The following is a 13650-nucleotide window of genomic DNA, read 5'->3' on the forward strand; positions in this document are numbered from 1 at the left end:
ACTCAGCAAGCTACACACAATACCCCATAATGACAAACTGAAAACAGGCTTTTAGAAATGTATTAAAAATTTAAAAAAAAAACTGAAATACCTCATCTACATAAGTATTCAGACCATTTGTTATAAGACTCTAAATTGTGCTCAAGTGCATCCTGTTTCCATTGATCATCGTTGAAATGTTTCTACAACATGGGAGTCCACCTGTGGTAAATTAAATTGATTGGGCATGATTTGGAATGGAACACACCTGTCTATATAAGGTTCCACAGTTGACAGTGCACGTCAGAGCAAAAACCAAGCCATGAGATCGGAGGAATTTCCCGTAGAGCTCCGAGACAGGATTGTGTTGAGGCACAGAAATACAGTATTGAAGGGTCCTCAGGAACATCATTCTTCAATAGTTCTTAAATGGAAGAAGTTTGGAACCACCAATACTACTCTTTCTAGAGCTGGCCGATCGGCCAAACTGAGCAATCAGGGAAGAAATGCCTTGGTCAGGAAGGTGACCAAGAACCAGATGGGCACTCTGACAGAGCTCCAGAGTTCCTCTGTGGTTCTGTGAGAAGCTTCCAGAAGGACAATCATCTCTGCAGCACTGCACCAATCAGGCCTTTACGGTAGAGTGGCCAGACGGAAGCCCGGTGGTGGCAGCATCATGCTGTGTGGATGATTTTCAGCGACAGGGACTGAGGGTCTAGTCAGGATCGAGGGAAAGGTGAACAGAGAAAAGTACAGAGATCCTTAATGAAGAACGTTCTGGACCTCAGACTGGGGCAAAGGTTCACCTTCCAACAGGACAACAACCCTAAGCACACAGCCAAGACAACACAGGAGTGGCTTCGGGACAAGTCTCTGAATGTCCTTGAGTGGACCAGCCAGAGCCCAGACGTGAACCTGGTTGAACATCTCTGGCGATACCCGAAAATAGCTGTGCAGCAACGCTCCCCATCCAACCTGACAGAGGTTGAGAGGATCTGCAGAAAGGAATGGGAGAAACCCCCCAAATACAGCTGTGTCAAGCTTGTAGTGTCATACCCAAGAAGACTCAAGGCCTTAATCGCTGCCAAAGGTGCTTCAACAAAATACTGGGTAAAGGAAGGGTCTGAATACTTATGTAAAATGTCATATTTTTTTTTATTTTTACTTCTTATAAATTTGCAAAAATTTATAAAGACCTGTTTTTGCTTGGTCATTATGGGGTATTGTGTGTAGATTTAATAGTTTTTTTTCCCTCAATCAATTTTAGAATAAGGCTGTAACGTAAAAATGTGGAAAAAGTCAAGGGGGCTGAATACTTTCCCGAATGCACTGTATATTCATTGGCTATCTAATAATGGTAATGAGGTGGTAGATGCCTAGTCTCACTTACGACTCAGCTCAGGTTAGGGCTGGGCGATATGGTCTAAAAATGATCATGCCCCCCACCCCCCAAACATTGGCGATTCATGATATGCTGTATATCAATGTTTGAATGCTGCTGCCACAGTTCTAAAACAAAAACGACTTTCTCCCTTGAGGTTAACAGTGTAGGCTAGTATAACTTCTTTCCCCGTTGTCGGTGGTCTGAAATTCAACCGCATGTTTTTATAAGCAGTTGTCATTAGAGCTTACCATTGTAAACACTGGATCAGATTTCTGATTCTGCCCAATAGGGCTGCGCTGTATATTGTGCATCTTACAAAATTTACACACAAAAAAAAAAAAAAAAATAGGTGAAACTTTGGATCTGTGTTTATTCTATAGTACTCTTAGGGGAGTACACAAAAAAGCAGACTTAAATAAATAACTAAAAAGCGTTATGGATGTTACATGAAATGGACAAGCTTTTTGGGAGACTGAACATATTAGCAAAAGTCTGAGTCTTAGATCAATACATGGATTGCCATTTCAAAGGCTTGGCTGAACACAAAAACAATAATTTTGAGAAGATAGTAATTTCCATTATTAATTTAGAAAGTAAAAACTCATCCTCCATTACAAACGTTACAATGTCTGAAATAGACATTCACATCTTAAAAACTCTAATGTTGACACAGTCCTAAAATGTTTTGTGTGTTAGCAGTCAAGAAATTGGACATTCAAGAAGCAAAGTGTCACCGGTCAGTCCTTACATTGATATGAGACAGCAGAGCCCCCGTTTCATCAGTATTCACATTATCGACACTGAGTGTACAAAACATTAGGAACACCTCTTTCCATGACAGACTAATAAGCAAGTGAATCCAGGTGAAAGCTATGATCCCTTATTGATGTCACTTGTTAAATCAACTTCAAATCAGTGTAAATGAAGTGGAAGAGAAAGGTTTTTTAAGCCTTGAGACAAATCAGACATGGATTGTGTATGTGTGCCATTCAGAGGGTGGACATCCAGCCAATATCACACAACTGTGGGAAGATTTAGAGTCAACATGGGCCAGCATCTCTGTGGAACAATTGACACCTTGTTGAGTCCATGCCCCAATGAATTGAAGCTGTCATGAGGGCAAAAGCTTGTAACCGGAAAGTTGCAAGTTCAAACCCCTGTTGAGGGCAAACCCACTGGAGTGCAACTCAATATTTGGAAGATCGTTTTACCCCTGAACAGGCAGCTAACCCACTGTCATTGAAAATAAGAATTTGTTCTTAACTGACTTGCCTGGTTAAATAAAGGTTAAAAAAAAGAAAGAAAAAAAAGAAGGGAGTTCCTAATGTTTTGTGCACTCAGTGTATAGTTCCAGTGGGTATGAGATAGAACATTGCAGCTGTGCCCGTGGGGAAAACAACTTGTAGTTACCTAGGTTACCCCACCAGCTCACAGCAAAAACGTGACCTTTTTCAAAATGCAATATTCTTGTTGTCTGCCTGTTTTAGTCAATTACAAAATGACATTCAATAAAGAGATATATATATATATAAACACACACATATATATATATACACACACATACTGCTCAAAAAAATAAAGGGAACACTTAAACAACACAATGTAACTCCAAGTCAATCACACTTCTGTGAAATCAAACTGTCCACTTAGGAAGCAACACTGATTGACAATAAATTTCACATGCTGTTGTGCAAATGGAATAGGCAACAGGTGGAAATTATAGGCAATTAGCAAGACATCCTCCAATAAAGGATTGGTTCTGCAGGTGGTGACCACAGACCACTTCTCAGTTCCTATGCTTCCAGGCTGATGTTTTGGTCACTTTTGAATGCTGGCGGTGCTTTCACTCTAGTGGTAGCATGAGACGGAGTCTACAACCCACACAAGTGGCTCAGGTAGTGCAGCTCATCCAGGATGGCACATCAATGCGAGCTGTGGCAAGAAGGTTTGCTGTGTCTGTCAGCGTAGTGTCCAGAGCATGGAGGCGCTACCAGGAGACCTCCGCCTTTGTGCAAGGAGGAGCAGAAGGATCACTGCCAGAGCCCTGCAAAATGACCTCCAGCAGGCAACAAATGTGCATGTGTCTGATCAAACGGTCAGAAACAGACTCCATGAGGGTGGTATGAGGGCTCGACGTCCACAGGTGGGGGTTGTGCTTACAGCCCAACACCGTGCAGGACGTTTGGCATTTGCCAGAGAACACCAAGATTGCCAAATTCGCCAGTGGCGCCCTGTGCTCCTCACAGATGAAAGCAGGTTCATACTGAGCACATGCGACAGACGTGACAGCTTGGAGACGGCGTGGAGAACATTCTGCTGCCTGCAACATCCTCCAGCATGACCGGTTTGGCGGTGGGTCAGTCATGGTGTGGGGTGGCATTTCTTTGGGGCCCGCACAGCCATCCATGTGCTCGCCAGAGGTAGCCTGACTGCCATTAGGTACCGAGATGAGATCCTCAGACCCCTTGTGAGACCATATGCTGGTGCGGTTGGCCCTGTGGTCCTCCTAATGCAAGACAATGCTAGACCTCATGTGGCTGGAGTGTGTCAGCAGTTCTTGCAAGAGGAAGGCATTGATGCTATGGACTGGCCCGCCCGTTGCCCAGACCTGAATCCAATTGAGCACATCATGTCTCACTCCATCCACCAACGCCATATTGCACCACAGACTGTCCAGGAGTTGGCGGATGCTATAGTCCAGGTCTGGGAGGAGATCCCTCAGGAGACCATCCAACACCTCATCAGGAGCATGCCCAGGCGTTGTTGGGAGGTCATACAGGCACGTGGAGGCCACACACACTACTGAGCCTCATTTTGACTTGTTTTAAGGACATTACATCAAAGTTGAATCAGCCTGTAGTGTGGTTTTCCACTTTAATTTTGAGTGTGACTCCAAATCCAGATCTCCATGGGTGGATAAATTTGATTTCCATTGATAATTTGTGTGATTTTGTTGTCAGCACATTCAACTATGCAAAGAAAAAAGTATTTAATAAGAATATTTCATTCATTCAGATATAGGATGTGTTATTTTAGTGTTCCCTTTTATTTTTTTGAGCAGTATGTATATATATACAGTGCCTTGCGAAAGTATTCGGCCCCCTTGAACTTTGCGACCTTTTGCCACATTTCAGGCTTCAAACAAAGATATAAAACTGTATTTTTTTTGTGAAGAATCAACAACAAGTGGGACACAATCATGAAGTGGAACGACATTTATTGGATATTTCAAACTTTTTTAACAAATCAAAAACTGAAAAATTGGGCGTGCAAAATTATTCAGCCCCTTTACTTTCAGTGCAGCAAACTCTCTCCAGAAGTTCAGTGAGGATCTCTGAATGATCCAATGTTGACCTAAATGACTAATGATGATAAATACAATCCACCTGTGTGTAATCAAGTCTCCGTATAAATGCACCTGCACTGTGATAGTCTCAGAGGTCCGTTAAAAGCGCAGAGAGCATCATGAAGAACAAGGAACACACCAGGCAGGTCCGAGATTCTGTTGTGAAGAAGTTTAAAGCCGGATTTGGATACAAAAAGATTTCCCAAGCTTTAAACATCCCAAGGAGCACTGTGCAAGCGATAATATTGAAATGGAAGGAGTATCAGACCACTGCAAATCTACCAAGACCTGGCCGTCCCTCTAAACTTTCAGCTCATACAAGGAGAAGACTGATCAGAGATGCAGCCAAGAGGCCCATGATCACTCTGGATGAACTGCAGAGATCTACAGCTGAGGTGGGAGACTCTGTCCATAGGACAACAATCAGTCGTATATTGCACAAATCTGGCCTTTATGGAAGAGTGGCAAGAAGAAAGCCATTTCTTAAAGATATCCATAAAAAGTGTCATTTAAAGTTTGCCACAAGCCACCTGGGAGACACACCAAACATGTGGAAGAAGGTGCTCTGGTCAGATGAAACCAAAATTGAACTTTTTGGCAACAATGCAAAACGTTGTGTTTGGCGTAAAAGCAACACAGCTCATCACTCTGAACACACCATCCCCACTGTCAAACATGGTGGTGGCAGCATCATGGTTTGGGCCTGCTTTTCTTCAGCATGGACAGGGAAGATGGTTAAAATTGATGGGAAGATGGATGGAGCCAAATACAGGACCATTCTGGAAGAAAACCTGATGGAGTCTGCAAAAGACCTGAAACTGGGACAGAGATTTGTCTTCCAACAAGACAATGATCCAAAACATAAAGCAAAATCTACAATGGAATGGTTCAAAAATAAACATATCCAGGTGTTAGAATGGCCAAGTCAAATGCCAGACCTGAATCCAATCGAGAATCTGTGGAAAGAACTGAAAACTGCTGTTCAACAATGCTCTCCATCCAACCTCACTGAGCTCGAGCTGTTTTGCAAGGAGGAATGGGAAAAAAATTCAGTCTCTCGATGTGCAAAACTGATAGAGACATACCCCAAGCGACCTACAGCTGTAAAAGCAGCAAAAGGTGGCGCTACAAAGTATTAACTTAAGGGGGCTGAATAATTTTGCACGCCCAATTTTTCAGTTTTTGATTTGTTAAAAAAGTTTGAAATATCCAATAAATGTCGTTCCACTTCATGATTGTGTCCCACTTGTTGTTGATTCTTCACAAAAAAATACAGTTTTATATCTTTGTTTGAAGCCTGAAATGTGGCAAAAGGTCGCAAAGTTCAAGGGGGCCGAATACTTTCGCAAGGCACTGTATATATATATATATATATACTAGAAAAAGTTTAACTAGACAAGTCCGTTAAGAACAAATTCTTATTTACAATGACGGCCTAGGAACAGCGGGTTAACTGCCTTGTTCAGGGGCAGAACGACAGATTTTTACCCTGTCAGCTCGGGGATTCAATCTAGCAACAGCTCGGTTACTGGCCCAATGCTCTAACCATTAGGAAAAGTAAAACATGTCTAATGATTACTTTTCAACATTGCCTGCTTCCGAGCGTTCTCACTACTTTAAAAAAACTGAATATTGTAGGGCTTCCCTCATGCCCCTTCTCAAGGCGGTGCTCAAAGCCACATTAGTGATTGCTAGCTACCAGCCAGAACATCTAGCAATGACCAACTAAACTAACAAACGGAATATAAAGCTACAAGTTGTGAGTGGAGTGACAATGGGACTATACTAAAGTTAAATGTCTTACCTGTGTAGCCTATTTTGACACCGGGTCCCAACATTTTCCACACCAAATAGCCTGAAGTCACAGGGCTGTTCTCGCAGGCCCTATTGAAGCAATAAGGCACGAAGGGGTGCGTTGTGCATGGATACAGCCCTTAGCCGTGGTATATTGACTATATACCACAAACCCCTGAGATGCCTTATTGCTATTATAAACTGGTTACCAACTTATTTAGAGCAGTAAAAATACATGTTTTGTCATACCTGTGGTATATACCACGGCTGTCAGCCAATCAGCATTCAGTGCTCGAACTAGAGGTCGCCCGATTAATCGGAATGGCCGATTAATTAGGGCCGATTTCAAGTTTTCATAACAATCGGAAATCTGTATTTTTGGACGCCGTTTTGGCCGGGAAAAAGGGGGCGGGGGGGGGGGGGGGGGCGAATCAGATTTATTTAATCTTTATTTAACGAGGCAAGTCAGTTAAGAACACATTCTTATTTTCAATGACGGGCTAGGTAAGGTGGGTTACCTGCCTCGTTCAGGGGCAGAATGACAGATTTTTAACTTGTCCGCTCGGGGGATTCAATCTTGCAACCTTACAGTTAACCTGTCCGACACTCTAACCACCTGCCTCTCATTGCACTCCACGAGGAGACTGCCTGTTACTAGTTAACTACACATGGTTGATGATATTACTAGTTTATCTAGCATGTCCTGCGTTGCATATATTCGATGCGGTGCGTATCGTTGCTCCAATGTGTACCTAACCATAAACATCAATGCCTTTCTTAAAATCAATACACAGAAGTATATATTTTTAAACCTGAATATTTAGCTAAAATAAATCCAGGTTAGCAGGCAATATTAACCAGGTGAAATTGTGTCACTTCTCTTGCATTCAATGCACGCAGAGTCAAGTGTATATGCAACAGCTTGGGCCGCCTAATTTGCCAGAATTGTATGGAATTATGACATAACATTGAAGGTTGTGCAATGTAACAGGAACATTTAGACTTATGGATGCCACCCGTTAGATAAAATACAGAACGGTTCCGTATTTCACTGAAAGAATAAAACTATTGTTTTCGAGATGATAGTTTCCGGATTCGGCCATATTAATGACCTCAGGCTCGTATTTCTGTGTGTTATCATGTTATAACTAAGTCTATGATTTGATATTGCAGTCTGACTGGCTAGCTAGTTAGCGGGGTGCGCGCTAATAGCTTTTAAAACGTCACTCGCTCTGAGACTTGGAGTGGTTGTTCCCCTTGCTCTGCAAGGGCCGCGACTTATGTGGAGCGATGGGTAACGCTGCTTCGAGGGTGGCTGTTGTCGTTGTGTTCTTGGTTCGAGCCCAAGTAGGAGCGAGGAGTGGGATGGAAGCTATACTGTTACACTGGCAATACTAAAGTGCCTATAAGAACATCCAATAGTCAAAGGTATATGAAATACAAATGGTAGAGAGAAATAGTCCTATAATTCCTACAACCTAAAACCTCTTACATGGGAATATTGAAGACTCATGTTAAAAGGAACCACCAGCTTTCATATGTTCTCATGTTCTGAGCAAGGAACTTAAACGTTAGCTTTTTTACATGGCACATATTGCACTTTTACTTTCTTCTTCAAAACTTTTTTTGCATTATTTAAACCAAATTGAACATATTTCATTATTTATTTGAGGCTAAATTGATTTTATAGATGTATTATATTAAGTATTGTTGTAATTGTCATTATTACAAATAAAAAATAAATAAATAAGAACCGTCCGATTAATCGGTACCGGCTTTTTTTTGGTCTTCCAATAATCGGTATCGGCATTGAAAAATCATAATCGGCCGACCTCTAGATCGAACCACCCATTTTATAATTCCCTACATTTTTTATGCTCCTATATGGGAGCATTACGGACCGTAGGTTAGGCTTTTTGACCATTACAGGTGCACTGAACAACACAGCCGTTTTTGTCATGTTTTACTATTTCTGTATAAAAACTATATATAATTCGACAACAGTTGTCTCTTTTACAATGAGGGTCCAATGGGAAAACATTTTCCCCCAATTTGTGGGTGTGGTCGAGGAGAACTCATTATGTAAATTGCAACTCTGAGTATAGAAGAACATGGAGTGAGCACCTCTCCCTCCTTGCGTCTCAGCCATGAAGGATTCTCCCATAAATTGAATTGATTTTCCTGTGATGTTCTATAATTGGATAGGACTCCACATCCATAAATATGGGATTTATGAAACACGGGAAGTAATGAGTGGTCTGGCGGGATGTAAACTCAGCAAAAAAAGAAATGTCCTCTCACTGTCAACTTTATTTTCGCAAACTTAACATGTGTAAATATTTGTATGAACATAACAAGAGTCAACAACTGAGAAAATAAAGTTCCACAGACATGTGACTAACAAATATCCGTCCTGTCTCCCTGTAGCTCTGTCTTAGGCGTCTCACAGTACGGACATTGCAATTTATTGCCCTGGCCACATCTGCAGTCCTCATGCCTCCTTGCAGCATGCCTAAGGCACATCCACGCAAATTTAGCAGGGACCCTGGGCATTTTTCTTTTGGTGTTTTTCAGAGTCAGTAGAAAGGACTCTTTAGTGTCCCAAGTTTTCATAACTGTGACCTTAATTGCCTACCGTCTGTAAGCTGTTAGTGTCTTAACGACCGTTCCACAGGTGCATGTTCATTAATTGTCTATGGTTCATTGAACAAGCATGGGAAACAGTATTTAAACCCTTCACAATGAAGATCTGTGAAGTTATTTGGATTTTTACAAATTATCTTTGAAAGACAGGGATCTGAAAAAGGGAAGTTTATTTTTTTGCTAAGTTTATTATTGTGCCATGATAGCTCAAACCGACACCCATATAGTGGACTTCTAGTAAATAGACCAACCCCGTACATTCATTATTTGTTTGTTTGTATTTGTATTTATTTGTTGTTTATTTCAGTATTTCATTAACACGCAGTAGTTTATAAAGAATGGCCAGACCAGCTCGCCGACCTACCAAAACTCCTTGCTAACCTAACGCAGTAGGCATAGAAAGATGAGATCCCACTTCGGGTATATTTTTCTTACGACTCATCATAGGCTACTAGAACGTAAACACATTCTAAGGGTTCTGATTGGTCAAAGAAACCGATGGGTTGGACCAGAGACAAAAGGGTTGGGGCCAAAGTGGCGTTTACTAAATGAATCATTGGATTTGATACTCTGATTGGTTAGAGACGATCCAATCGCTGATGACCTTGTTTTGTACAACACCCCAGACGCTGCATTTTAACGTTCAGAAACGTCAATAATCATCGCTGTCATAAAGGTTTTCGAAAATGTATGCTGATATGCCCCTTATCTTTCATATCAGCTAGAAATAATCTTTCAAATAAAAAATGATGCACTCACTGCAGCAGTTCTGCACAGATCCACAAGCTGTGAGTGTGCCTTCAGTTGAAGAACTACACTTCCTCCCCAGTTACCTTTACATGCTGACCACACCGCCCGTATTGCGTGCACGAGCATTGCAAAATAAACGTATTATTCAATAACTTCATCTGAACTGCTCGGCTACGAGCTTCTGCATAACCATCAGGCATTTTAGATGCTTGCACTGCAAATCCCACCTCTCCCATCGCATTGTTTTACTTCTTTTTTTTTTAAACTAGGCATGTCAGTTAAGCACAAATTCTTATTTACAATGACAGCCTAGGAACAGTGGGTTAACTGCCTTATTCAGGGGCAGAACGGTAGATTTTTACCTTGTCAGCTCGGGGATTTGATCTAGCAACCTTTCGGTTACTGGCCCAATGCTCTATCCACTAAGCTACCTGCAAATAACCATGCGAGTGATTGAAGGGTGAAGCTGGGCCACACTCCAGTCCATTTGTTGGTGGTAATGCACCTTAAAGTTGGTTGCCAACTGCCATATAAAATCCACAGAAAAATAAGAATGAACAAGGAGAAAAATGAACTAGGATTCCCCTTTTTATCTGTGGATTAATTGTCAGAGCGCAAACGATTTTGTATGACTCAACATGGGGTCAAAAGTCTATAAAGATCCAGCTAATCCAGTCGGTTTTGATAATTTAACATGGATGTCATGAAAGCTTTTGGCACCGATAGACAAAATCAACACGGGGTAGATGGCGCACACAGACGCATGTGGGGAGCAGGTTTGGTCAGCATGTTACACACAGGTGTTCAGAGCAGGCTACATAGCCAATTAGCACAGGTGTCCGCCGATGTCTTCCCTTGTGGGGACATTAACCCTATGAAAGGTGTAGTCATTTAACCTTCTGTTTTTTTATTATTTATTTTTGGCTGATATCAAAGATATGTTCCTTATGTTTCCAAAAACGGGTGCAAGCGTCACTCTCTTCCTGGTCAGAAGATACTATTGTCAATAGGCGCTAAAGCAGTTCGCTTTCATGAATGGGGGAGCAACAGACCAGACACTAATATATAACATTACTTACAACTGAAATGGAAAGGAAAACCACAGGAAACAAATAAATGGATCACTTGATGCAACATGGTCATTTTTTGTGGTTACCTTCATCACCCCCACCCCCCCTCCCTCCTTGAAAATAAGGTTTTGACAGTGGAGCAATACTCTATTCTCTCTCACAAATTAATATCTACTAAGATGTTATTCTCTGTCCTATGGGATGTTTGCTGGTGGCCTATGCAGAGGGTCTGATTAACATTGCAAACAGACCAGATGCTGAACAGGCATCTAAACCCATACGAACACCTGTAAAACTAATATTCTGGTATTGGGCATTATAGTACAAAAAAATAACAATAATACTGTTACGGATTGCTATCACTATCCACTATATAGGACGGAACCAATTAGGCCAGGTGCATTATTACTGTGCCATAGCCGCACTCCTCTGAATACGGCAGAAGTAGTTAACGTTACATATTGATGACATTATGTCGTGTGCGCGTGAGGTAGACAGCACGCGCACTATTTTGAAAACCATGCACGTTGTCGGGTGCTGATTTGACTGGCAAAATAATCTGCGTAGATCACTAACTGTTAGGGTAAATAACTTTCTTGCTAACTAGAAAGTATTTAAATTGCAGCTGATAATTGGCCTCTAGGGATAGCATGCTATCTAGCTGGCTACCTAGCCTTACTTAAGCTTCCTACTGGTGGCTAGTTACGCGTACGAGCCTGCTGCTATTGACGATGCCATAACAAACACAGCAAGAGCAATGTCACAGCCAAGCGACACGGATGGTGAAGATAGCTACAACAGTAGTCCTGTATGATAAAATAATATATCATTTTATTTTACACAGAATTTGTTGTTACTAGTCGCTAGCTAGCTATTTAGCTAGCCAGCTAGAGTTGCCTATAAATGTGTTCTTAAATGTGTAAACTAATATAGCACTCTTACCTTTATAGCTTCCCATTTCAGAAGACAAAAAACACGACACGGAGAATTTAGTTCAATAACAACATGAACCGAAGCCCTTCTTTGCAGAAATGTCAGTCGAGCCAGGGCCAAAATTGAGACAGACACCAGGCAGAGGTCTGTTGCTGTGAGGCTTGAGAGTCAGAAATAAGGTTTAGCATATCCAAAATACCATGCCCTCCATTTCAACAGTTCACATTTTGCTTTTCAGGATTATATGTAGAGAAATGTAAAAAATAAAAAAGAAGAAGAGGTTCAGGTTGGCTTTTCCTTTGAAAAATCTACATTAAAGCGCTCCCACGTACAAGTGCCACTGCTAGATTTCTCTCGAGCTTGTTGGGAATAGAAAGATGGGAGAGATGGATTGCGCATGCGCCACAGCTGGAGCCTGGAATATCTGTCCCAGCATGCAACAGAATGTAAAAACAACGCAAGGTTTAGAAAGGGAGACATGTTGAAACATTCTAGTATCTTCAAAATTATTGTGGTGGATGCATGCCATAATGCAGGCATATTCTGATTATTTCATATATTGAGATTATTTTATGTGTTTATAGTACACTACTGACGGACATTCTTCATAATGCATCCATTGCATGTATTTCATTTGAAGGATTTCCCCCACAACTTTCATAGATAGTGTAAATAATGTGTATACATTTGGCTTTTTGTCATTTAGCAGACGCTCTTATGCAGAGCGATTTACAGTTAATAAATGCATTCATCTTAAAGGTCGACTGCGCACAAAAAACGGTCCAACTCCGCCCCTTTCTCATTTTTCGAACATAAATGGAGTGTGCCTTTCTTTGGTGGTTGTCGGTGTGTCATTCTGGTCATGCGTGCCTTGGCAAATTCGTAACTGAACAAGCCACTTCAGCCAGCCAGTAATGTTGCTTTAAGACAAATGGGAACTAAAGAAAAAACGAAGTCAAATCATGTTGTCAGTGATATTCAGGCCGGAATGTCGGAGCTCTAGAAAGATTGTCGACTTGGAATTCGGAGTTGGAGGACCTTTCAAAACGATTTTCCAGTCTGAGCTATTTTGATTCTTTTCCGGAGTTCCGAGTTGTCTTGAACCCACTGAAATCGGGGATTTACGAGTTCCGAGTTGTTTTGAACGGGGCATAACTCACCCAGAATGTATTTTGACTGAAGTTATAGAAATAGGCAAAAAATAGCACTTTCTGTAGCCAAATGTCTTTTTCATAAATGTTTGTTTTTAAACATTAAATTACCTGGTATGATGGTGCATTGATCAGTTAGTTATACCATTTTTAAAAAGTCAACCTTTAAGATAGCGAGGTGATAGAACCACATATCATAGTGATAGTAAGTACATTGTTCCTCAATAAAGAAGTTAATGCTAGTAGGCAAAGAAAAGTGCACACGTTGTATTTATTTATTATACATACATATTAAGTGCATGTATTATCATACATCTTAAGTGTATCAAGCCCCAGCATGTTCAATTCACTGTTGGGGCCTCCATCCCATAGTGTGGAGAAAGGGAATCTGAGATGCAATGGGCTTTGCTGCCACCTAGTGAACAGATGGAACTCTCCAGCTCCCTGTTGTGCTGAAATCTACAGTAAGATGTCTTGCGCCCAGACAAGTTAAACAACTTCTTTGCTCGCGTTGAAGATAATACAGTGCCACTGACACAGCCGCTACCAAAGCCTGTGGGCTCTCCTTCACCTTGGCCAACGTGAGTAAAACATTTAAAC

The 13650-nt window shown here is 41.4% G+C and overlaps 1 protein-coding gene across 5 annotated transcripts in view; it reads right to left on the reverse strand.

The window, feature by feature from the left end:
- LOC135547652 (methyl-CpG-binding domain protein 5-like) overlaps positions 1–12264 on the reverse strand; it is a 44984-nt gene extending 32720 nt beyond the window's left edge. For all 5 annotated transcript variants that reach the window (XM_064976839.1, XM_064976842.1, XM_064976840.1 and 2 more), the window contains exon 1: positions 11909–12264. The gene's annotated coding sequence lies outside the window, so the exon portion shown is untranslated. The remainder of the gene's footprint in view (positions 1–11908) is intronic.
- Between the last annotated feature and the right edge of the window lie 1386 nt (positions 12265–13650).

The sequence above is a fragment of the Oncorhynchus masou genome, chromosome 10 (assembly GCF_036934945.1).
Source record: "Oncorhynchus masou masou isolate Uvic2021 chromosome 10, UVic_Omas_1.1, whole genome shotgun sequence".
NCBI lineage: Eukaryota > Metazoa > Chordata > Actinopteri > Salmoniformes > Salmonidae > Oncorhynchus > Oncorhynchus masou.